This window comes from Phaenicophaeus curvirostris, chromosome 1, assembly GCF_032191515.1.
Source record: "Phaenicophaeus curvirostris isolate KB17595 chromosome 1, BPBGC_Pcur_1.0, whole genome shotgun sequence".
Taxonomy (NCBI): domain Eukaryota; kingdom Metazoa; phylum Chordata; class Aves; order Cuculiformes; family Cuculidae; genus Phaenicophaeus; species Phaenicophaeus curvirostris.
The window spans coordinates 164712989-164737114 of NC_091392.1; the positions used below are offsets into that span (position 1 = coordinate 164712989).

At 43.7% G+C, this 24126-nt stretch overlaps 1 pseudogene; it reads right to left on the reverse strand.

Annotated features, from left to right (window-relative positions):
• Positions 1-17728: 17728 nt before the first annotated feature.
• Positions 17729-22354, reverse strand: LOC138720513 (polycystin family receptor for egg jelly-like; annotated as a pseudogene).
• Between the last annotated feature and the right edge of the window lie 1772 nt (positions 22355-24126).

Genomic DNA, 24126 nt, shown 5'->3' on the forward strand with positions numbered 1-24126 from the left:
GACAGATCTTCACTAGGAGCAGCATCAGCACCACTTCCTTGCCTACAGGAAAGCTGGGGAGGGGCTTTTTATCAGGGAGTGCAGGAACAGGACAAGTGATAAAGTCTTTAAGATGAAAGAGGGGAGATTTAGATCAGATACTAGTAAGAAATGTTCTGCTGTGAGGGTGAGGAGGCACTGGCACAGGTTGCTCACAGAAGTCGCGGATGCCCCATCCATGGAAGTGTTCAAGGCCGGGTTGAATGAGTCTTTGAGCAACCTGATCCAGAGGAAGGTGTCCCTGCTGATTGGAACTGGATGATCTTTAAAGTCTCTTTCCATCCCAATCCACTCTATAATTAAATTCTATGATTCTAGGAAACAGCTCCATGCCAAGAAACACAAAACAGACTTCCAGGCAGGGCTATGTCCTTAACATTCCCTAATGCTACTAGTTCAAAAATCAAGTACACAAATGTTCCAGGACAAAAAGGAGAGCAAATGCTGATGGACACAGCTCTGCAAATTAGTAATTAACAGAGATTGCTGGGGATGATACTAACTGTCAAGAAGTTAATAACTGCAAATTGATTTGATGCATTCATTGAGAGAAATGCATATGACAGAGTAGATCTCAGTATCATATCCATAGCAAGCGTTTGCCACCTCCACTAGAAACCATTGGTAAGGAGCAAGAGATGACAGTCCCTTGTGATTTTATTTTTCTGCCTCACACAAGGTCCTGTCTGATCATTTGCCAGGCCAATTAGCTGCCAGCATGTTCTCATCCCCAGATGTGGTCAATTGTGCAGCACAAATAAACATCATTCATTACTCTCTACAATAACTGCTGTGAGCTGGCCTGCTAAGCAAAAAGCAACTGACGTTGTGGCTATGAAAGCAAGAACCCGCACAAAGAATACAGTAAGTATTTATGGCAAACCAGATTCCAAACTCCTCTTTCAAATAGCATGTATTCTCAAAGCAAGAAGGACAAAGGCGCCAAGAAACCCCATCTACATTAATCTCTCCATATACTAAATCTCTAGATATACCTCCAGATAGATCCCTTTTGCCACTGTGCCTAGAATAAAACTTCAGACTATTTAAGGGTCAGCAAAGGATTGACACTTATTAGTCATAGGATTCACTCCACTGAATCAAAACCATTCTATGATTCTATGAAATATACGTCAACATTTTCCTTTTTTGTTTCTATCATAAATCTCAAGTTCTTAACATAGGTTAGATAGTGAAAGTGCAATTACCAGTGGGTTTTGGCAATTTGTGACAAAATGTTAGCATCATAGAACAGTTTGGGTTAGGAGAGGCCTTAAAGAGCATCCGGTTCCAAACCCCCTGCCATGTCCAGGGAAACCTTCTACTGGATTAGGATGTTTAAAGACTCATCCAACGTGGTCTTGAATCTCCAGGGGGTTGTGGATCCATGACTTCTCCGGGCAACCTGTTCTAGAGCCTCACCACCCTCACAGGGAAAAATTTCTTCCTAATATCAAATCTAAATGTTCCCTCTTTCAGCTTAAAACCATTCCCCTTTGTCCTTTCACTGCACTTTCTGATAAAGAGACGCTTCTTCAGTTTTCCTGTAGGCCCCTGTTTAAGCACTGGAAGGCTGCTAAAAGGTATTTCCAGAACCTCCTCTTCTCTAGGCTAAACGAGCCCAAGTCTCTCAGCTTGTCCTCATATGGGAGGTGCTCCAGCCCTCTGATCATCTTCATGGCCTCCTCTGGATTTGCTCTAACAGGTCCATGGCCTTCCTCGGCTAAGGACTCCATAATTCAACACCACACTTCATGTGAGGTCTCACGAGAGCAGAGTCTTCCTCCAGCTCTTGCCATGCCAGCTGGATAAACCTCCTGCCTCAGCTTGTTCTGGCTATAAATTATTAGGTCTCTGGTTAAGCTCACCCAGGATGTACACTAACTGAGATGGGCAAGTAAACCACCATCTAATCATGTCGGCTCATAGGTCTGAAGGGGCAGCAATTCCTCCTGCAGGCACAAATGACACATATCCCTGCCAAAGACAAAGTGGGTTACATTCCCAACTAAAAGGATGAGAGGAGGACTCAACCACAGCAACTTATGATCATCTTATTTCAAACAGAGTGGATCCACAAGAGACTTGCAGGTTTGTTTATACCGTACACTAGAGCAGAGCGTTTGACAGCCCTAAAGAAGCTCTGAGAAGGCTGGTGTGCCTTTCTCTAGGCAGGACCTTTGACAGCTACTGTGATAGATTATTAACATCACAGTTCTGTGGAGCATAGAATTTAGAAAAAAATAGGAGGACCGAAATCTGTTTTTTTCTGACTCAAATCTGCCCTATTGCCATCATCTCTCAGAGGTGCCTTTACTGTAACAGGATCGATGACATATGCTTGTGGAGGGGGAAGGAGGTGCAGTCTTGGCAACATCGCCTGAAATCAGAGTTTAAGCAGTGGTTGTATTTTACAGTTGTCCCTGTGCAAAGGTTTTATACAACTATAGTGTGCTGACCAGAATATACACAGTTAATATTTCCTATTTCTGTATAAAGCATACCATTATTTCACTAATTTTCAGGTTTGCTGTAAAGAAACAAAGAAAGCCTGAAGTCAGGCCCATAATCTAATCAAGGTATTAAATATAAATGCTAATTAAACTGCCTTAATCAGAGAGAAGGCAGAAATTCTGTGTGCCTCAGAAGAAGCACTTGCTGTTCCAGTACCAAATCACAAGGATGGGTCATTCCACTTTGAGACAGAGAGTAGTTACCAGTGTTCCTATTTTAAGAGACTTTGCAAATCACTTTACAGAAAGGATTTGGGGAGCTGTAGCTCTACAGACCTTCCTGGGCATGCTGAACTCTCTAACTCGCCACTCTCACTCGATCATTCAAGATCAATGAAGAGAGAAACCTGGTATCATATATAAGCTTAAACGCATGCTGAGGTAGAGGGTTTGCTCGTAATACGGGCCCATGATAGTAAATCTGTGCACTTAAGTAAGTACTCCATCATCCTAAAAATCATCTGGCGGTGAAGCTGACTCAAGAGAAATCTGGCCTGTCACTTCTTTGGACACATTTATCTATTATTCAGGAGCAGGCTTTCAAGCTACCAATCCATCTGGTACACATATTGCGTATGTGACTCTTGTTACAGGTCCTCATCTTCCCCAGCCACACAGTCTGTCCCTCAGGGCTACCCTTCCACGTGGAGTTTGCCTCAGCATCCATGGGCAAGGAGAAGCAGTTTCATGCCCCCTTTCCACAGAATGGTTTCATCCACACTATACAAGTCATGTAGGTACAGTGACAATTTTTTTCATTTGCCGTAAAGCTGATGAAGGTAAATTCATTTTTGTACAGTTCTCTCACTCCTTGAATTTATGATAATGATGCTTTTATTAGGAATTTCTCTTGCAGTTCAGAGATACCTGATCGCCCCCAAACCACTCTACTTCACACATCCACTTAATTCTTTCTTTGAATTACCTACTCAAGAGCCACTACAGTACAGCAGCACCTGTAAATGGACTTTTACACCACTAAGGAAAGCCAATTTTCATTTCAACACTCTACAAGCATTACTATGAACTAAGATAGTTATACAGAACACTAGTATTGTAGAGTGGTTTAGGTTAGAAGGGACATTAAAGATCATCCTGTTCCAAACCCCTCCATCACAGGCAGGGACACCTTCCACTGGATCAGGTTGCTCAAAGCCTCATCTAACCTGGTCTTGAACACCTCCAGAGACTGGACATCCACAACTTCTCTGGGAAACCTATGCCAGTGCCTCACCACCCTCAGAGGAAAAAATCTCTTCCTAGTATCTCATCTAAATCTCCCCTCTTTCAGCTTAAAACTGCTCCCCCTTGTCCAATCCCTGTACTCCCTGATAAAAACCGTCCCTCCCTGACTTTCCTATAGGCCCCCCTTAAGTACTAGAAGGCTGCTGTAAGGTCTCCCTGGAGCCTTGCTTTCTCTTCTCTTCTCTTCATAGCAGAAGGTTCTTCTCAAACTTATTTGACATTCGTATCCAAAAACATACAATTAGCAGGTGAAATATCTTAAGGAGCTAACATAAGGACAACGCACAATCCAGGAGAAAGTCAGTTAAAGAATTACAGTGATTTCAATATGTTTTGCATCAACATGTTTTTTTTCCTACTATATTTCTGCTACAATACGTTTTCTACTATTTCTATTTCGTATGTGGGAAGTAATTACAAAAGATTTCCTTAACACCATTTTTTTAATACTATTTAGTTACTTCCCCTCCTTCCACAGGACTGGACACACTTCACTTGATTCTTGTCTCAGGTTAATTTTACAGTGGTGGAAGGCCTGCTTTCAACAGAAATAATTCCAGTTTGCCACAGCGTAAGCAAAAATTGGAAATTAATATTATTGGATGGCTAAAAATTCTTTAAAAAGGCATGGGTATGGACACCAATCTGAATTTTAGCCATGGAGGAGGGGAGAGGTGGAGGAAGAAGGTTTTGCAAAATGCAGCATTTCCTTCACCTTTAATAAACTCTGTGGTCTGCATTAACCTCAACTAATTTTCAGTGTTGAAATTTGACCTTCAGTCCTACCTAACAACTATGGTCCTCTGTCTCTCCCCACCACTAGAGGAAGACAGGTGTCATGTGCTGTAGATGTCTGGTTTTCAATCAGTCCTTCACTTCAAGTCTGAAGTTTAAGATGGCTTAAATATAGTATGAACTTTGTCTTCGAAGCAGTTAGAGCACATACAACACACAGAAAGAGAGACAAATATGTTAGCTAGAGAAGATGTGACCTCAAAGCTGAAGTACCATTGCATTCATTCAAGTTGGACCAAAGTGACAGACAGATTGATGTGTATCATCCATGTGGCATTGCACTGCGGTTTGTGGATATATCAGAGCTAGGCTGTTTGATGGACCTCTGCATGGCGTAGACAGGTTGTATGCATCGACAGACTCTTACAATCTACATTTTTTTTGATAACACAGCAAGGAGGGGTGAGGGCTTCTGAGTGCCTGCCTGGTTTTCATATGTAAGCTTATCCTTCAAGGCTATTAAGCTTTTATGTTGACAGCAAGCTGCTTTCTACATAGCTAAAAAGTACAGATATAGCGTATTTTCTTAGCTTCAGTCTGAAAAGGAGACCTGTTTTCAAAACCCATTGACCTAATAAGGCTTTTTTTGTACAGAAATAAATTTCCCTAAATCTCCTGCAACTGTACAGCAAACATCTCCAGATGAATCAGCCAAAAGCAGTTTTAAAACCCAGTGATAGCGGTGCATCCCCTCTTTTGCAAATGCTGTTTTCATCCCTTAGAGAACAACAGCTGCTTTGTGATCGCTTGGCTCTTTGTGTCTTTGTGCTGGTAGGTCTAAGATTGCCAGTGCCATCACATTCGTATTCCTGAACATCCAGTACAGGAGCTGAGTCATTGCGAGTAGAGCAGCCCCACAAAACTCCGGTAGACAGGCTCCCTTTCTGCAGCTTTGCTCTCTAGAGTGGAAAAAAAGGACTAGAGGAGACAGCAGTAAAAGTGCCATTCCTGGGCAGGGTGCAGAATTCGTATCAGCTAAAACTCTTCACAAATACGGAATAATCAGGGCAAACAATCAACGACATTGTAAACAAAAAAACCACAAATTAAGAATCATGTTCAAAGCATTATTTTAGTGCCTTCACCCTTTCACTCCGAGTTCACACCTCGGGGATTCCTCTAGGATGAAGAGCAAGACTACTCATTCCTTCTATGCTTGATTTAGGGAACAGGTTTAGTTCAATTCCCCTTGCAGACCAGAGCTCAGGTATTCTACAAGATGCTCTCAAGCTGTTCTGCTGAAAACATCCTGTTCCTTTAGTCTAGTCATTGGACTAGAGGAAAAACAAAAAAAAGATTCATATCTAGAGGTGTACAGGGACATGGATCTGTCACAGTGAGTCTAGCCGAGGCCATGAAGATGATCAGAGGACTGGAGCACCTCCCATACGAGGTCAGGCTGAGAGAGTTGGGCTTGTTCAGCCTAGAAAAGAGAAGTATCCAGGGAGACCCTCTAGCAGCCTTAAACAGGAGCCTACAGGGAAATTAGAGAGGGGCTCTTTTATCAGCAAGTGCAGGGATTGGACAAGGGGAAATAGTTTTAAGATGAAAGAGGGGAGATTTAGATGAGATATTAGAAAGAGATTTTTTCCTTTGAGGGGTGGTGAAGCAGTGTAATGGGTTTCCCAGAGAAGTTGTACGTGCCCCATTCCTGCAGGTGTTCAAGATCAGGCTAGATGAGGCTTTGAGCAACCTGATCCAGTAGTGGAAGGTGTCCCTGCCTGTGATGGAGGGGTTTGGAACAGGATAATCTTTAAGTTCCCTTGTAACCCAAACTATTTTAAGACTCTACAATGATAATGTAACTAGGGTTTTGCTCCAGTAACTTCATACTCACATGGTACGCATGATGTACAACAGTTCTCCTAAATGGTCATCTACTATTCTTCTAAATAGATACGGTAACAATAACTAAAATCAAAGATGTAATTTTTTTCTCATGTGGCTACAGGAAAAATATAGCTAATTGCACTTCCTAATTTTAAAATTTCTGGTAGCATACACAATTCTTTTTTCTTGTGCTTTCCCTATTATACTGTACCCTTGATCAATAGTGCTATACCCCTCTCTCTTTATCAGCTTGCACCCTTGTTCCTTGTTTGCAAAACACAAGGGTTGCCACAGTGTCACTGTTAAATGCTCGTGCATTTATCACTGCAGTGTAAGTATTACACCTCTGGGAGGTACGTGCAAGGCATAGTTTACTTAGGGAGTCTGTCTTGAGAGGTCTGAAAGTACCCAAAAGAAGCTTGAATTTAAGCACGTGCTCTGTGTTAATGCCCAGAAAAATCAGTCTCTCTAGGGAGTCTGAAGAGACTAGGCTAAAAACAGTCATTGCAGAAGCCCTGATGCCCATGACGACAATGATAATGGTATCTGTACCAAACATCTTTATGCCATTGCACTATTTTTTCTAGAAATAACTATCATCTGGTTAGATTTCTTATTGTGACTCCAGGTTGGTGTTGAACCTTAATTCTACATGAGGATACATATTCTGAATACTTTATTACTCTTGGCAGTCACTTAAACCTCTATCAGAACTTTTCTTCATACTGAACTTTCATGACTCTTTCCCCAGTTGGGTGGTTTAGAAGCACGAAACCCCTTTTTTTTTAAAAAAAAATCTTTTATTTTTGAAAGGTTTTGTGTTTTTTTTCTCTGCGTTGGGTAATAGTGTTAACATTTTTTCATACTCAGCACTTAACTATGACATCTGCTATATTTATCTGAAGAGCCACAGGGGTCCTGGAGTATAAGTGTTGCTTTTGACCTCAATTTCAGCCTAACTTTTAGCTTTTCCAATCTGATTCAATAGAAGCAGCAGGTATACTTGTGCAAATAAAAGGAGTGTGACAATTTGGAACAGGGTGTCAGAGTCAGAAACTGCAGACAGAGAAGCTCCCTGGCAAAACCTTCCTGCCAGAGGTTTAACCTGTGAATAAAGATGACAAATAGATACAGCTGTAGGGAAAGCTATAATGGGTTTAAGGATATTTCTTGGATGTAGAGGAAATTCAGAACTAACTAGTAAGGTTAGAAAAAAATGCAGTTTAGCGTTAACTTCTAAATTATTTCATCTTTTTTACATTACGATAAATTATCAAGAAAGTTATCATAGAATCATGGAATGGTTTGGGTTGGAAAGAACCTTAAAGATTATCCTGTTCCAACCACACTGACACAGGCACAGACACCTTCCACTGGACCAGGTTGCTCAACATCCCACCCAACTTGGTCTTGAACTCCTTCAGGGATGGGGAAGCCAGAATTTCTCTGGGCAACCCATTCCTGTGCCTCACCACCCTTACAGGAAAAACCATCTTCCTAATATCAAACTCAAATCTGCCTTCCTTCAGCTTAAAACCATTACCCCTCATCCTATCCCTGCATTCCCTGATAACAGAGGGAGCCCCCCGGCTTTCCAATAGGTCCCTGTTTAAGTACTAGAAGGCTGCTGAAAGGTCTCCCTGGAGCCTTCTCTTCTCCAGGCTGAACAACATCTGCTCTCTCAGCTTGTCCTCATATGGTAGATGCTCCAGCCCTCCGATCATCTTTGTGGCCTCCTCTGGATTCACTCTAACAGATCAGTATCTTTCCTGTGCTGAGAACTCTAGAACTGAAAATGAGACTCCAGGAGATGTCTCACAAGAGCAGAACAGAGTTGAAGACAGTATGCATGCTGTGATGGCTTTCTGGGCTGCAAGTGCACACTGCCAGCTCATGCTGAGCTTCTCATCCATAAACACTCCTAAGCCCTTCCCTTCAGGGCAGCTCTCAATCCATTCTCCACCCAGCCTGTAGTTGTGCTTATAGCACGACAGAGACATATTTGGATTCTACCTGGTATATAATTATTATCCTGTACTGTTAAGAGAAGGATTTTGAATTGTCCTTCTACAAGTCTGTTACTTATACAAGGCTTTAGTACCTGTTATGCTTACCTCTGTTACAGACAGTAATATGCAAAGTAGCTTTGCTACTGTTTCATAGAGCTACAGGAGAGACAATCAAAGACCTCAAGAAGTCAGGAAGCTGAGCCCAACCGTCTGTTACCAATTGCAGGTAACAACACAACAGATAACTACATTACTATCACCCACACACTACAAGCCATAAAATCCTACCTTGCACCCATTACAGACTTAAGAGATGTTACAAAGAAAAAACAGGCTGAAGACAAAAATCACAAATAACAAATGCCAAATAAATAGATTCTTTTTAAAATGAGATATGCTACCTGCCAGGTGTAAATTCATAAGTCTCTAAGCCCATACTGTGGTAGTACCTTGAGCCCAATGAAACTGGAACAGCATTATGTGAGCCACTCCTGAAGGATAAAACAAATGACAGTTCCTAGCCTTAATGGCTTACTTTAATTTCTGACAAACTCTTTACACAGCTTTCAAGTGATTCTAAAAGAAGCAGCAAGCAGTTAACGCTACTTAAAAGTCTAATGATGTGTTAAAGATATTCAAGTTATCTTGCACAACTTTTCTTGTGTGCTGAAAACTATTCAGTGACACAATAGCATCAATACAAAGCGCGTGCTGAATTTCTTCATATGTAAAATGTGATTTTAAATAGAAAAGACAAAATAATGAATACATATTGCTGTATAGTATACAAAAAACCATGACAGCCATATGCCAGCATGCTAATAATTTAAAAGCCACAGCATGAAGCTACACTCAGAACTAATTAGAAAATAATTACATATTTTCCTTCCAAAACTATTAAAGTACTTCCATCAACTTAACAGGTCACCTGCAATGTTAATGCATGTATTGTGGAAGAGATTAATTCTGCTACCAGTAAAAACAATGTTTATTGAAAAAAATAACACACTAACACATATATCTCTAAGGAGAAAAAGGAATCAACCCTCTCTCATAGGACAGTTCTAGGTCTTCATTACTACCATTCATACTAACTTATTATCTATCTTATTATCTATCTTGCAACATAAAAAAAGATTAGGCAAAGCTGTGAATGCCCAGGCCTCAGAAATATTCAGATTAGAGCTTACTGGCTACATTTCATTATCAGGTAGAGTAAAAAAAGAGAACTTTTGCACAGCCTCTAGGTAAAAGCGAGTTACTGGTCTAAATATTGTGTTCCCACAAGATATGAGCAGAAACAGGCTGGTCGTGGAACACTTGGTAAAGCAAGTGCAGATAATCATCTTCTTTCTAATCTACTAAAATTTGAGGTCAGCTACCAAGGAGAAAGACCGTATGGCATGTATACAGGACTGTGGACTATTTCCCAGAATTAACCGACCAAATGATACTTAGGGCTTATTTTTTAACTTCTACCCAGGAAAGTAGTTGCATAGTTTGGAAAGACAACCAGGGATGAGTACTCTGCTGGAGAACACTACTCATGCCTGTAGTTTTAGCATAACTATCAGGGTTGATGCTACTACCATCACTTTCAGACATATGTTGCATTACAGACTTTGAACCTACATTGCAAGCATAAGTTATTCTTATTCTAAATAAGCCTACTGAAATCCTCACACAAATTTGACAGTGTTTAACCACTCACAATGAGTTGAAAGTCCCCGCTCGGTAGCTAGAGTGAATTAATAGAACATTTGTATTCTAAGATGAGATGAGTATTTTTTCAACTATGATTTGACAACACCTCTCTATCAACCTTATCATAGAATGACTTGGGTTAGAAGGAACCTTAAAGATAATCCTGTTCCAATCATCCTGTCATGGGCAGGGACACCTTCCACTGGATCGGGGTGCTCAAAGACTCATCTAACCTGCCTTTGAACGCATCCAGGGAACGCATCCATGACTTCCAGTGCCTCATCACCTTCACAGGAAAAAAATTCTTCCTAATATCTAATCTAAATCTTCCCTCTTTCAGCTTAAAACTGTTCCCTCTCGTCCTATCCTTGCACTCCCTGATAAAGAGCTCCACCCCAGATTTCCTGTAGGCCCCCTTCAAGTACTGGAAAGCTGCTATGAGGTCTCCCTGGAGCCTTCTCTTCTCTATGCAATACAAGCCCAACTCTCTCAGCCTGTCCTCATATGGCAGATGCTCCAGCCCTCTGATTATCTTTGCAGCCTCCCCTGGACTCACTCTAACATATCTATTTCCTTCACATAAACTTCACAATTCATCATCTTCTTATGAGTGTAATGAAACCAGACGTCAATTTTAAGAAAATACTTCATTATGAGCTGCACAACAACCAATACTCATTTACAAAATGAAATTTTTCAATAGTATATGTATAAGAATTCAATAAAAAGTAGGAGTCACAACTAACAGTGATATTAAAAGGGCAAGTGATATCTGTGAAATGAATAAAAAGTGAAGTGTCTGATCTTCTATACATTTGTTGCCGTAAGGGTTTTCAACAAACATTTCTATACTGAGGGTACTAGCAGAGTAGAAATGTTCCAGTGTTAAGACAGAAATATTTTGTCTGACATGCAAGCGCACTCTTCTAAGTAAAATATCAAACACAGGTTTTTCCCTATTGAAACATACTAATCATCCTCAGAAGCTGTGTTAGAAAACCCAGTGATACCAACATTTGCAAAACCTCTAAGAACTGCTTGGAATTATGCAGCTGTTGCAATAAATTAATGTCAAATAAATTAAATCTAATAGAAAATAACTCCTCTGATATGGGTGTGGGAGCCGGACCCCGAGTAACGATGACTCTCAATATGAGTATGGTCGTTCTCCTTTATTCGTAACACAACACTCCTTATATACCTTTACAGCAGAGCATGCGCCAAGAAACAACTTACAATTGGTCCAATTGAACTGTCCACGCCTTAAAAGTTACAGGATTGGCTCAAGAGGTTTGAGCGCGCGAAAGGTACCGGTCCGGCCGTTTCAGGGACTTTCCGGCGCTGAGTCCCAGGCTTTTGGTACGCGCTTCTCTCGGTCAGCATACCGAGGAAGGCTTAAAGGGGAACGCCAGGTTTAATCCTGAATGTTGAGCCCTGGATTGTTCACTGCTATTAAATCATATAATCACCCTTCCACAAATCCCCCTTTTTGTTTTTGAACAAGCCAGGCTTCAACATTACGTGCAACATTATTTTTCTTACATATAACATTACACAGCTAAAAGTGCTGTCCCTTAAATAACCATTATCAACAACATTAATCCAACTATAACAAGTACACAAAACATCAGGGTAACAAACTTCTCATCTCATCACTTATTCACTCGCGTTGTCTTCTTGCGTTGGCAACTGGTCGTGTGCCATAGATGACTCTCGATAGGGTCGAATACTTCTAGCTGGTACCCATTTTGGACCACCCTCTGTGGAAACACACATATACCCTTGACCATTGAATATAACAGTAACAGGTCCTTTCCATACCCCAGTTATCGGATCCCTATATAGCACTTGAAAGCGAGGAATAGTTGTTTTTTCACTTAACTTTATGCTCTGATGGTGTATCACCACTGATGGCTCTTCTCTGTTACCCATTAAACACAAATAATTCAACGTAAACAATGCTTTACTTAACCTCATTTGCGCATCCATGTTTTCCCCTTTTTGCTTTCGCAAATAATCTTTCAAAACTAGATGCGTTCGCTCTACTAAAGCTTGTCCAGTAGGGGAATGCGGAATCCCTGTAAGGTGTCGAACTCCCCATTTAGACAAGAAGATCCTCGTTTTTTGGCTACCATAAGCAGGTCCATTATCTGTTTTTATAGTCTCAGGCACCCCCATAACCGCAAAACAAGATAACAAATGTTTACAAACATGTTGTGCCTTTTCCCCAGGTAATGCAGTTGCCCAGACAAATTTTGAGAAGGTATCAATTGTTACATGAACATATTTCAACCTTCCAAATTCTGCAATATGTGTAACATCTGTTTGCCAAAGTTCTAACATATAGCGAATCTGTGACAACATTGAGAGGAACATTCAACCAATTTAACAAGGCCCAAGCTACGGCAGTTAACTCCAAAGTCTGAAGAGAATCTTGAGGTTGTCCCTCTTTTAAACTAGAGAATTAAACAAAAATAATTTCTAAAAAAGAGAGACCACTCCCAGATTCTTCTGGAGCCTATCCCTTTGGGACATGAAAACAAATCATTTTTCAGAATATACCAAATTTAAGATGATCTTTAAGGCACCGATTGCAACATTTATGGAAAAGGACATGTGAAAACAAAATATATTACAACATATTAATACAGTTGGAAAATTCTAATTGAATGTGAGGTCATGAGAGATGCTGTTATCTCCCTCTTTCCTTATCCGTTTTCTTGAATTACAGGAAAGGCTAAGTGCATAAGCCCTTCACTGTTATTTGGAGTCATCAAGTGTCCCTGCATTATAGTATCCTTAATGACCCTGCTACCAGATGTGGGTGGCGCTGAAGGAATCAGTTCCTCGATGGGAGGAGTAGAGGGCCGCAGTGAAGGAGGGGCGCCAGAGCGTGGGCGGCGACCGCAGAAAGCCGTTCCTCCCTCCCGACGCACTGCCGCGTCCTCCTCAGTCGAGCCGGAACCGCTCAAAGAATCAACTTCCGGTTCGATCGGCTGTTGCGCGGTGATCCCGTTCCACTCCTCATCTACTTCATCCTCCCTTTTCAAGTCAGTAACAGTTTTACACACAGTTCCTATCATGCCTTTTACCGCAGGCAGTCCGAATAACCGCGAAATCGGACCTGGTTTGGCTGGAACCCTTTCAACGTTAGACGCAGGTCCCAGCATCCGAATTGCTGCACGAGCTACCTCCCTTTCTGCGTTCATCTCCTTTAATGTCTCTAAAACGAGACGCCAATCTGCACGGACGGCTTTAACTGCTTTTCGTTCCTTTTCGGAACCCGAAATAGCTTTATTCCGTAACGTATCCCCGTAGTTTTGCCAGTCCGTGACCGAAAATATCATCTGCAGGTCTTCAAAATGACCCAATCTTTGACCTAACTGTATTAAAACTACTACCTGCTTTACGGGTATATCATGCCCTCTCTTAGAGAGGATTCCCGCCAGCAGAGTGGCCGCAGCATCTGTTTGCATAGCTGCGCCTAAGGGGTGAGTCGCGACCTCACACTCCAGCATCTATCCTGCCCCTTTGGACCCAGATAGTGCTACCCTTAGCCGGATTTTTTCCCAACACCCCCTCCTCTCGCTACTTAGAGTAGTCACGGAGAAATTAAAAAAGAGGAACCTGAACCATCCTCTGCTACCAGATATGGGTGTGGGAGCCGGACCCCGAGTAACGATGACTCTCAATATGAGTATGGTCGTTCTCCTTTATTCGTAAACACAACACTCCTTATATACCTTTACAGCAGAGCATGCGCCAAGAAACAACTTACAATTGGTCCAATTGAACTGTCCACGCCTTAAAAGTTACAGGATTGGCTCAAGAGGTTTGAGCGCGCGAAAGGTACCGGTCCGGCCGTTTCAGGGACTTTCCGGCGCTGAGTCCCAGGCTTTTGGTACGCGCTTCTCTCGGTCAGCATACCGAGGAAGGCTTAAAGGGGAACGCCAGGTTTAATCCTGAATGTTGAGCCCTGGATTGTTCACTGCTATTAAATCATATAATCACCCTTCCACACTCACCCATGCATAGATTATTTATAATAGATTCATAGGATTGTTAATGTTGGAAAACACCGAATTTCCTTGCTAGAATATTTCTTGATAGCCTCTTTGACAGTTCTGCCTTATTTAAAAAAATGGATTTTAATAGGATTAAAAGAAATAAATTGTGAAAAATTAATTGACCACTAATTCCTGGGGAAGGAGGTGATGGAGCTTATAAAATATTTATCAAAAGTTTAACTTAGTATTTTTCCTTTGAAATTACACATTATTTGGCTTTTACAACCTTAAATTCATATAAATTTCCTGTAAGCTGGATGAGCAGAAAAGGATGGTGTCTTACTGTGGTGTTAGAAGGAAATTCATGGGCTATGAATGTTACTTCTGCTTGAAATTTGTTGACATTTTTCCCCATGAGGAGAACTTGAGTCACTGTCCCTTTTGGAATCTGGATTACACTTGCTAAGCACTTACTGAGGATATGAGTTATTGGTCTGGGAGGTGTGATCTTCAGAATTCAGTTTTTCTTGGCTTCAGTTAAAAGGTGACAAATCTCTTGAAAGAAGAGAGAAGCTTTGTTGTTGCTGTTTGAGGATATCAGCATGTCAAAAGTAGAGTCAGGCTGTAAACTCTCCTGTTATCCGGGACAAGGATTTCCAACCTACGCATCAGATTAGGCTTGATAATTCTGCACATCTTTATGGGGCACAAAAGATGTTCTGTTGTACTGCTGATGCTATCCAGTGAACTAGTGCTCACTGCCATCCAACAGTCAGAATGGTTACTCTTCCAGAGGCATTTGAAACTGTCCCTGGGGAAGTGCTGTCAACCTCACCTGTCAGCCTCACTTCTGTGCCTGGGAAGATCATGGAACAGATCCTCCTAGAAGCTGTGCTAAAGCACATGAAGGACATGGAGGTGATCAACGGCAGCCAGCACGGCTTCACCAGGGGAAAATCCTGTATGACCAACATAGTAGCTTTCTATGATGGGATGACTGCAGCAGTGGACACAGGTAAACCAACAGATGTGATCTACCTAGACTTCTGTAAAGCCTTTAACACGGTCCCCCACAACATCCTTCTCTCTAAATTGGAGAGATATAGATTTGATGGGTGCATGTTTCAGTGTATAAAAAACTGGTTGGATGGTCGTATTCAATGAGTAGTGGCCAATGGCTCAAAGTCCAGATGGAGATCCGTGACAAGTGCTGTCCCTCAGGGGGCCGTACAGGGATCAGGGCTGTTTAATATCTTCATCAATGATATTGATAGTGAGATCGAGTGTACCCTCAGCAAGTTTGCAGATGACACCAAGTTGAGTGGTGCAGTTGCCACACCGGAAGGACGTGGACAGGTTGGAGAAGTGGGCCTGTGAGAACCTCATGAGGTTCAACAAGGCCAAGTGCAAGGCCATTCATCTGGGTTGGGGCAATCCCCATTTTCATTACAGGATGGGGGATGATGTGATTGAGAGCAGCCCTGCAGAGAAGGACTTGGGGTGCTGGTTGATGAGAAGCTCGATACGAGCTGGTAATGGGTGCTCACAGCCAGGAAGGACAACCGTATCCTGGGCTGCATCAAAAGAAGCGTGGCCAGCAGGTTGAGGGAGGTGATTCTGCCCCTCTATTCCTCTCTTGTGGGACCTCATCTGGAGTACTGTGTCCCGTTCTGGAATCATCAACATAAAAGGGATATGGAGCTGTTCAAATGGGTCCAGAGGAGGGCTAAAAAGACGATTAGAGGGCTGGAGCACCTCCTGTACAAGGACAGGCTGAGAGTGTTGAGGTTGTTCAGCCTGGAGAAGAGAAGGCTCCAAGGAGATCATACAGCAATCTTCCAGTACCTGAAAGGGGCCTACAAGAAAGCTGGGGAAGGACTGTTCACAAAAGCTTGCAGTGATAGGACTAGGGGCAATGAGTATAAACTGGAGAGGGGCAGATTTAGACTAGACATTAGGAAGAACTTCTTCACAATGAGAGTTGTGAGGCATTGGAACAGGTTGCCCAGGGAGGCTGTGGATGCCCCATCCCTGGAGGTGTTCACGGCCAGGTTGGATGGGGCCTTGGGCAGCCTGGTCTAGTGGGAGGCGTCCCTGCTCATGGCAGGGGAGTTGGAATTAGATGATCTTTAAGGTCCCTTCCAACCCAAACTATTCTATGATTCTAAGTGCTGCTGCCAGAGCTACATTTTAACTGGCACTAGGAGAAAACAGCACAGCAAAGGAAGCAGATACATTATTCAAAAATGTGGAATTTTATGGGAGGGTACCAATGCACACACATTTTGTACTTCTGTAGGCAGCGAGCCTTCCCCAGGGGAATAGTCCCAGAGCATCTTTCCCCTTGGAGCAGCAAAATGTGTCTTTCCCAGACCTGCACCACACTGGGCTCAGGTTATATGGGGGCTGTGCAGGACAGTGTAGGTGTGGTAGATTTTATGGGATGTTGGGCAAGGAGGCTGAATGGGATGGTAGCCAGAAGGCTGGTTGAGGAGGCTGTCTAGTGTTGGGGATGATGTAAGGGAGGCTGGGCAGGGATGCTATACAGGATGCTGAGTGGGAGTGGTGTATGGGATTCTCAGCTGGAGTTCTGTATGGGATTCTCATTTGGAATAGTGTATGGGGTTCTCAGCTGGACTGGTGTACGGGATGTTCAGCTGGGATGTGTATGGGATGCTGAGCAGAGATGGGGTATGGGATGCTGAGCTGGGATGGTGCAAGTGATGCTGCACTGGGATAGCGTGCAATGTGCTGAGTGGGGAGATTGTACAGGATGCTGAGCTGGGATGGGATGTGGGATGCTTTGCAAGGACGTTTTACAGGATGCTGAGCAGGGACTGTGTTTGACATGCTTAGCAGGGATGGAGTATGGGATGCTGCAGCTGGGATAGTGTATAGGATGCAAACGGGGATGGGTTAGGGGATGCTAAGCAAGGATAGTATACAGGATGATGACCAAGGTTGGGTTGTGGGATGCTTAGCAGGGATGGGGTATGGGCTGTATCATCCACACAGCTCTGCCCTGCAGGGCTATGGATCCCATGACTCTGCCCTGCATCTCTGCTCCAAGACTCTGCCCTACGGTGCTTTTGGTCCCACAACTTTTAGCCACAGCTCTGCCCTACATCTCTGCCCTATGGCTGTTACCTTCAGATTTGTCCTATGGCTCCTCCCCCAGTGCTTTGGGCACCATGGCTCTGCCCCACAGCTCTGACTTCTGCCTCTGCCTTATAGCCCTCTTGGCTCCACAGCTCTGCCCTACAACTCTGCCCCACAGCTCTGCCCTACGACTCTGCCCCACAGCACTATGGGCACCACCACACTATGACAGCCAAGTACCACTGAAATGGATGCAAAATGGCTTGGAGAAAATCTGAGCAAAATCACCAGTGAGGGGTTGATTGTTAAAACATTCTTAGAAATGGATCATTTATTTAGGAGCATGTCTTTGAAATGCAAGTATTACAGAGGAAAGGGGGTCTTGAACACCAAATCTTTCCTTGCTCAGACAATGAAATAATGCCTTTTTTTTTTTTTCTGCTTTTATTTGCCTTAATTTGAACCTTAAATGTTGTTGATGTCCTTTTCAGGCTGCCCAGAGAAAGAGATCAGGCCTACTGGGTTTTGATCTTTTCAGCATTCTTGAAAGTTCATCTGCTTCTGTAGGCTTCTACAGCTGGATGCTTCTGACTTGAGCAAGTTTCAAGTGCATCTCTCTCATCTCATCAGCACTCATTGTTTCTTTAGCCAGCTGAATTTCAGAATAGTTTCGCTGAGTTAACCACGGGATGTTTTCAAGTGATTTTGGTCTAATTGTTCTCACAGCTGAGAAGAAAGCTATTTGTAGAACTGAACGGACAAACACATTCTCAACAAAGGAGGTGATAGAAGCTAAAAGCCACTCTTCTGAAGTCTGATATCCATATGATAAACCATATAACACAATGAAAGATGAGGATATTCCAGTCACAGCAATAATCAGTAGCCACGAGAGATAGACACCCCACCAACAAGAAACTGTGCATAGTCTCTCACAAAAGGGCGTGGAGGGAGTGCTTGGTGGTTTCCTTTCTTTCTGAAAGTTGCCCTCTTCTTCTGCATAATTACTACAATTGGAACCTGATGGTGGCATTCTCTGGCCAGCCTTCGCCAGGGGGTGGAGATTCCCAGACATTGTCTGTGCCTCAATTTCAATTACATTTGCGTCTCTTTCAGAAATGGTGCAATTTTGCCAGCTTTGGGGACCTCCCTTTCTTCTTGTCTTTCTGGAACATGGTGGGCTCCGTGAGTTGCCAGTAGCAGGAAGGTTCTCCACGGAACTAACATCCCTCGATTGTGCTGTAGTTTCAGAAAGGTCCAATTTTCGCAGATGTTCTTTGCTGTTTGTAAGAAGGGAATAAGCCCACACGAGGGGTGAATGTAGCTTTGAGGCCTTGTGAGCCACACCACGAGGAGGAAGCTCCTTCTGGGAATACTTAAATAAGGCATTGATAGTCATTTCCACAGGCATAGTAACCATAGCACATTGAGTTCCCACTGCTACTGATGTCAAAATCCTCAAGTGTTTTGGACAGGCTTTATTCCTCTCAGCATTAAAGAACACAATGTTACCAAGCAAGTTCAATAATAATGTTGCTAAACAAGAAGACAACCTTTGGAACCTGCTGAAAGTGCCACTGAGAACACGAGCGAAAATTGAGAACCACAGATGGTCCTCTCTCAGGCTTTTGGTAAGACTAATCAAAAAGTAGTCCATTTTGGGCACACGTGCCTTGGGGTTTGTGACAGCAAAAGTCCCTGCTAGTAAATGATCACCCTTGTCAAGAGAAAGCCATTTCCTGCACATGAAGAACCAGGTTTTCCTTCTGGATATGTTCTCAACTGTGGCTCTGCTTAAAAACCAGCTTGGAGATGGGCCCTTGTTATTGTGCCAGACCCTGATGGAACAAATGTCTCCCAAGTCTTTCTTAGGAGTTAAGAGAAAGCAATCAATACTTCCTCGTTGGAAAGATGAAAGATGTGGGTGGCATAAACAATGGACATCACTTGTGCCATTCTGGCCAACAAGCTGAAGAAAGACATCTGCTTTTGTTCCAGCTCCCCAGCGACTGCCTGTGTATAACGTGACCAAACAACTGGCTGGATCCAAGGGTTTGTTGTCCGGCAGAACTATCATCTTCTGTTTGCTGTCCCTGTCAGTCCTGTCTTTTCTCATGGCCCAGAGGGACAGACAAAAGTAGATGGCAGAAATCCCAAGCACTGTGCAGAGTGTCACAGGGTTTCGAGATATGTCTGTTAGCAGGATTTTTCCCAGATCTACTGGGTTGGGGCTTACTATTACTTTGGCTGCCAGGAATCTTATGTTGAACACGGATGCATGTGATGCAGCGTGGGCAGACGGACTCGTTTGACTCTGTTCCATGTTGCAGATACAGTGCACCTGCTGCCAATTAGTCTTGGGGCCAAGCCTGCATATATCATCTCTCCATAGACTTTGATCTCCATCCAGAGATAAGCACTGATCACTAAAAATGTGTATGCTCACCAGACTCTGTGTTTGATGCCTGACAACATAGGGAGCCCGCAAGACAATGGAGATGGTAGTAGTGCCTGTACTGCTGCCTAGAGCCATGGCTGTCAGCAATGGCTTTGGGAGGCAGATAAGATAGGGATCCTTAATGAGACAGCCAGAACTACCTGTCTTATTTGTGCTGGCAACTGTTGGTCTGTTGTGAAAAGCAGTGAAGGAAGCTCTGTGGTGAGCATGGGTGATTTTGGTGCCTTTAAATACCAGCACCTGGAAAGATACTTCCAATTTTGTTAGGATCTGGATGTACACTGTTTCAGTATTTCTGTTCACTTTAAAAGAAAATCCTCCCATTGTGTAATTTTGTGTTTTATCAGGTCCTATTGCTAATGGAAAAGTTGAAGAATCCTTCTCTCTCCTTGCTAGAATAACTTCTGCTCCTTCAGGCACGATCCCACGTAGATTGCCATGAGCTTTGTCCTCTGCCAATGCAAATCCCAAGACCATGGTTGGGTTTTCTGATGTGCCTCCTAACCAAGGGAAGAAGTTCTCCTCAAATTCAAAAAGGGCAGTGGAAATGACAGCATCAGGAGGCAATCCTGAATTATTTCCCTTTCTCAGGGATGGATAAAAGCAATTCCTGCAAGTATTTCCAGTAGAGGAAGCATTTGCAATGTTTCCTGCTTCATCTTTCCTCAGAGTGATAGTCCAGTGTTTTGTTTCCATAAGAGTTTCTTTTTCTCCAGGGACTTTGCCCTGTAAAACTATGTCTGTTAATTTTTCCATGATGGAAAAGACTTTTTTCACTTCGCTTCTACTGACATTCCTGTGATGCAGTTCAGCAGCTCTCATAGTGTTGGACAAGCATCTCAGTATTCCACTGCTCTGCATTTCAGCTTCTTCAGATGAATAGCTCTCATTCCTCCGTACCTTCAGCACTGCTGTTACTTCTGCCAGTTTCTTGATGACCAGGTCTTGTGAGCGGGGCTTCACTTCTGCAGCTTCCTCTGTGATTTGAGAAAGAGCTGCAACTACTTGCTTGATTTCCATTGTGGTCTCAGCAGAAATATTCAGGCTGGTTTGAATCAGATTTTCCCGAAACTGAGTCCTAAGGTGCTGGAGAGTTGGTGTGGCTTTCATAGAGTTTAAGACTGAGGCTGTCAGATAAGCTAAATAACTGGCACTCAAAGAATCTCCAGTCTGGAGATAAGATGTCATTGGTGCACTTGAACCGTTCACTGCGGCCAGTAGTTCATGAAAAACAGCAGTTTGTAGCTGACTGTCAGTTGGTTTCCATACAGCAACACATAAACTCACTTGGGTAAATGCCCCAAGGGAATCGTAGACTTGAACATAGAGTGTCAGGGTGTACTTCTGAGAGGGCTCTCCAACTGGTAGAAATGATGGAGGAGTTCTAGGCTGATAACCAAAGTACAGAATCGGACCAAATGTATTTTCCTCCAAAGACGTTATTTTGGTAGTGCTGGGCACACTGGAAGCTACGATCACTTTATATGTCAGAGGTAAATTGCTGTCTGAAAATCCACTGCATTGAACAACAAATTTTGTATGGAAGGCTGTACCCCAGCGTGGGTTGATGGCACACTTGCCACCCCTAGGAGGAGAATTGACTACAAATGTGTATCTGTATATTGAGGACCTGCCATCCCAGGTGGCTGCATTTAACTGAAGAGTGTAGGCTTGCTCCGCAACCGTTGTAAAAGTCCAAGGGCGTATTGAGAGGTAAGGCCCAGACCTCCCTGTTGAGGTTCTAGAAGACCAGTCCAAGCTGATTTCTGTAGAGTTTCCTGACAAAAGGGACCAGTGGTAGACTGGCTGGCTATTTGTTCTACAATTTAGGCATTTTCCAGACAAGGTAAATCTCTGTGTTGGAATTAGAGTGCTACCACAGTTTTCAAGGCACCTCCCATCCAGAAGGATTGGGGAGCCGGGCTCCACATCTACAGTTTGGTCAGCATAACTCCTCCTACTGTCCTTTTGAATCTCTAGACGAAAGTAGTAGATGGCATGTCCTGGGAGGGATTCTGGTGCCATTGTTTGAACTGAACCTGAGGACTTTAACCATTTCAAATCCCTCTGGGCCGGATGGCATTTCTTTCCTGGGCTGATTTTCATGTTTGTATAGTCTGTCACCTCTTTAGTGCAGTACCAAGTAAATGTGATTCCCTTTACTCCTTCATGTGAATCAGGATCATAGGATTCAGAGCCATCGAGAGTCCAATTATCAGAAAAACCCACTACGCGATATGCGCCTCCTGCAATCTTTGCCACTAGCCTACTCTTCTCATATTTAACATAAACATGATCTGAGGCCCTGAGGACTAATTGGGTATAGAGTGCGGTTATCTTAGCACTGAAAAGAACCAGATACATCCCATATTCTAAGGTATAACTGGGAATAGTGAACAGTACAATATCCACACCCTGAAACAAAGAACTATTCAGGGGTTTTTCCCAGTCTGGAGGAGTTTTTGTGTCTACAACAGGAAAGACTCTCCACAAGCACCGGACCATTTTCGGGATGTTGCAGTCTATCTTCAGTCTGGCAAAGAAGACATAAGATGTCCCCCTTTTGCATTCCAAGACAGAGGAATAAGGAGGCGTCTGGATATGCAGGCTGTATATGTAACAGGTTTTTTTCTTGGTAGGTGCTGGTGTTCCCATGGCTTTTGCAACATGGCTGTTGGCTCCGTCTACTGAAAGAGCCAGTGGAAGCACAGCTATGGTACCTTTTGCCACAGAAAAAAGAGGCAAAAGGGTTTGTTTTCCCCAAAGGGGAGCAGGGGCCCCCCAGCCTCGAGAACAGTAGGTGAGCAGCAGAAGGAGGAGAAGCTGGAGCACTGCCATTGCTGTGTGAGCTGAAGGGAAGGAGGCAGCAGAATCCCTGGTGCACAGCCTGGTGGAGGCTGGCAGTTGGGCAGTGCCAGCTGCTGGAAAAGAGCTCTAGAGAAAGTGAGGCCTGCTCCCCACCACCCCCAAGCACAGCCAGAAAGAGAGGTATCGAACCTTGGGAATAGCAGATCTTGTGCAGGTACAGCCAGTTCCAACAGAAAATAGAATTTCAGGGCCAACAACCCACAAAAAACACACTCGCTGGCAGCACCGCAGCCCCTCTGTGTTGATGTGCGCGGTGCTGCCAGCAGGCCAAGTGGCACACGACTCTCTCTGACCCATCCTAAGTGGCTGGTGGCTCCACCCCTAGATGGCCTGCCTCTATGATGTCATAAAACACTACCAGGGAAGGAGACTCCACCACTCCCTTGGGCAGCCTTGTCCTATCACTTGTTACCTCGGAGAATAGACCAATACCTGCCTCTCTACGACCATCTTTCAGGTAGTTGTAGAGTATCACAGAATCATAGAATAGTTTGGGTTGGAAAGGACCAGGAAGGTCACCTAGTCCAACCCCCCTGCAGTGAGCAGGGACACCTTCAACTAGATCAGATTGCTCAGGGCCCCATCCAACCTGAACCTGAATGTTTCCAGGGATGGGGCATCTACTATTTCTCTAGGTAACCTGTGCCAGTGTTTCACCACACACAGCAAAAAAATTTCTTTCTAATATCTAGTCTAGATTTCTCTTTTATTTTAAAACCATTGCCCCTTGTCCTATTGCTGCAGGCCCTGATAAAAAGTTTTTTCCCACCTTTCTTATAAGCCCCCTTTATCGCTTGAAAGACCGCAATAAGTTCTCCTCATGGTCTTTTCTTCTCCAAGCTGAACAACCCCAACTTCCTCAGCCGCTTGTCATAGGGAAGTTGTTCTGGGCCTTGATCATTTTGGTGGCCCTCCTCTGTGTGGAGACACAGACTCCAACAGGTCTGTGTCTTTCCTGTGCTGAGGACTCCAGAACTGGACACAGTATTCCAAGTGTGGTCTCACCAAAGCAGAGTAGAGAGGCAGAATCACCTCCCTTGAGCTACTGGCAACGTCTCTTTTGATGCAGCCCAGGGTATTGCTGGCCTTCTGTGCTGTAACTGCACATTGCCAGCTCATGTCCCGCTTGTTATCCACCAAGACACACAGGTCCTTCTCTGCAGGGCTGCTCTCGATCTCTTCATTCCCCAGACTGTTGGGTTTGCCCCTACCCAGGTGCAGGACCTTGGACTTCCCCTTGCTGAATCCCATGAGATTTGCACAGGCCTAATTCTCCAGCTTGTCCAGGTCCCTCTGGATGGCTTTGCATTCCTCAGGGGTAAAGAGAGGGAAAAAATAATTTCCATCAACTCAGAGGCTGCCATCTCACTAATGCAGCCAAGATCTCGGTAAGCATCTTTGCTACAAGGAACCATTGCTGGCTTATATTTCAGCTCATCTGTTAGAGCCCCAGTGTCCCCTTCTGCAAAGTTGCTTTATAGGCAGTCACTCTCTAGCCTGTTCTGGTGCATGGGATTATTCCAGATGTGTGACTTCTCCTTTGACGTTGCTGAACTTCT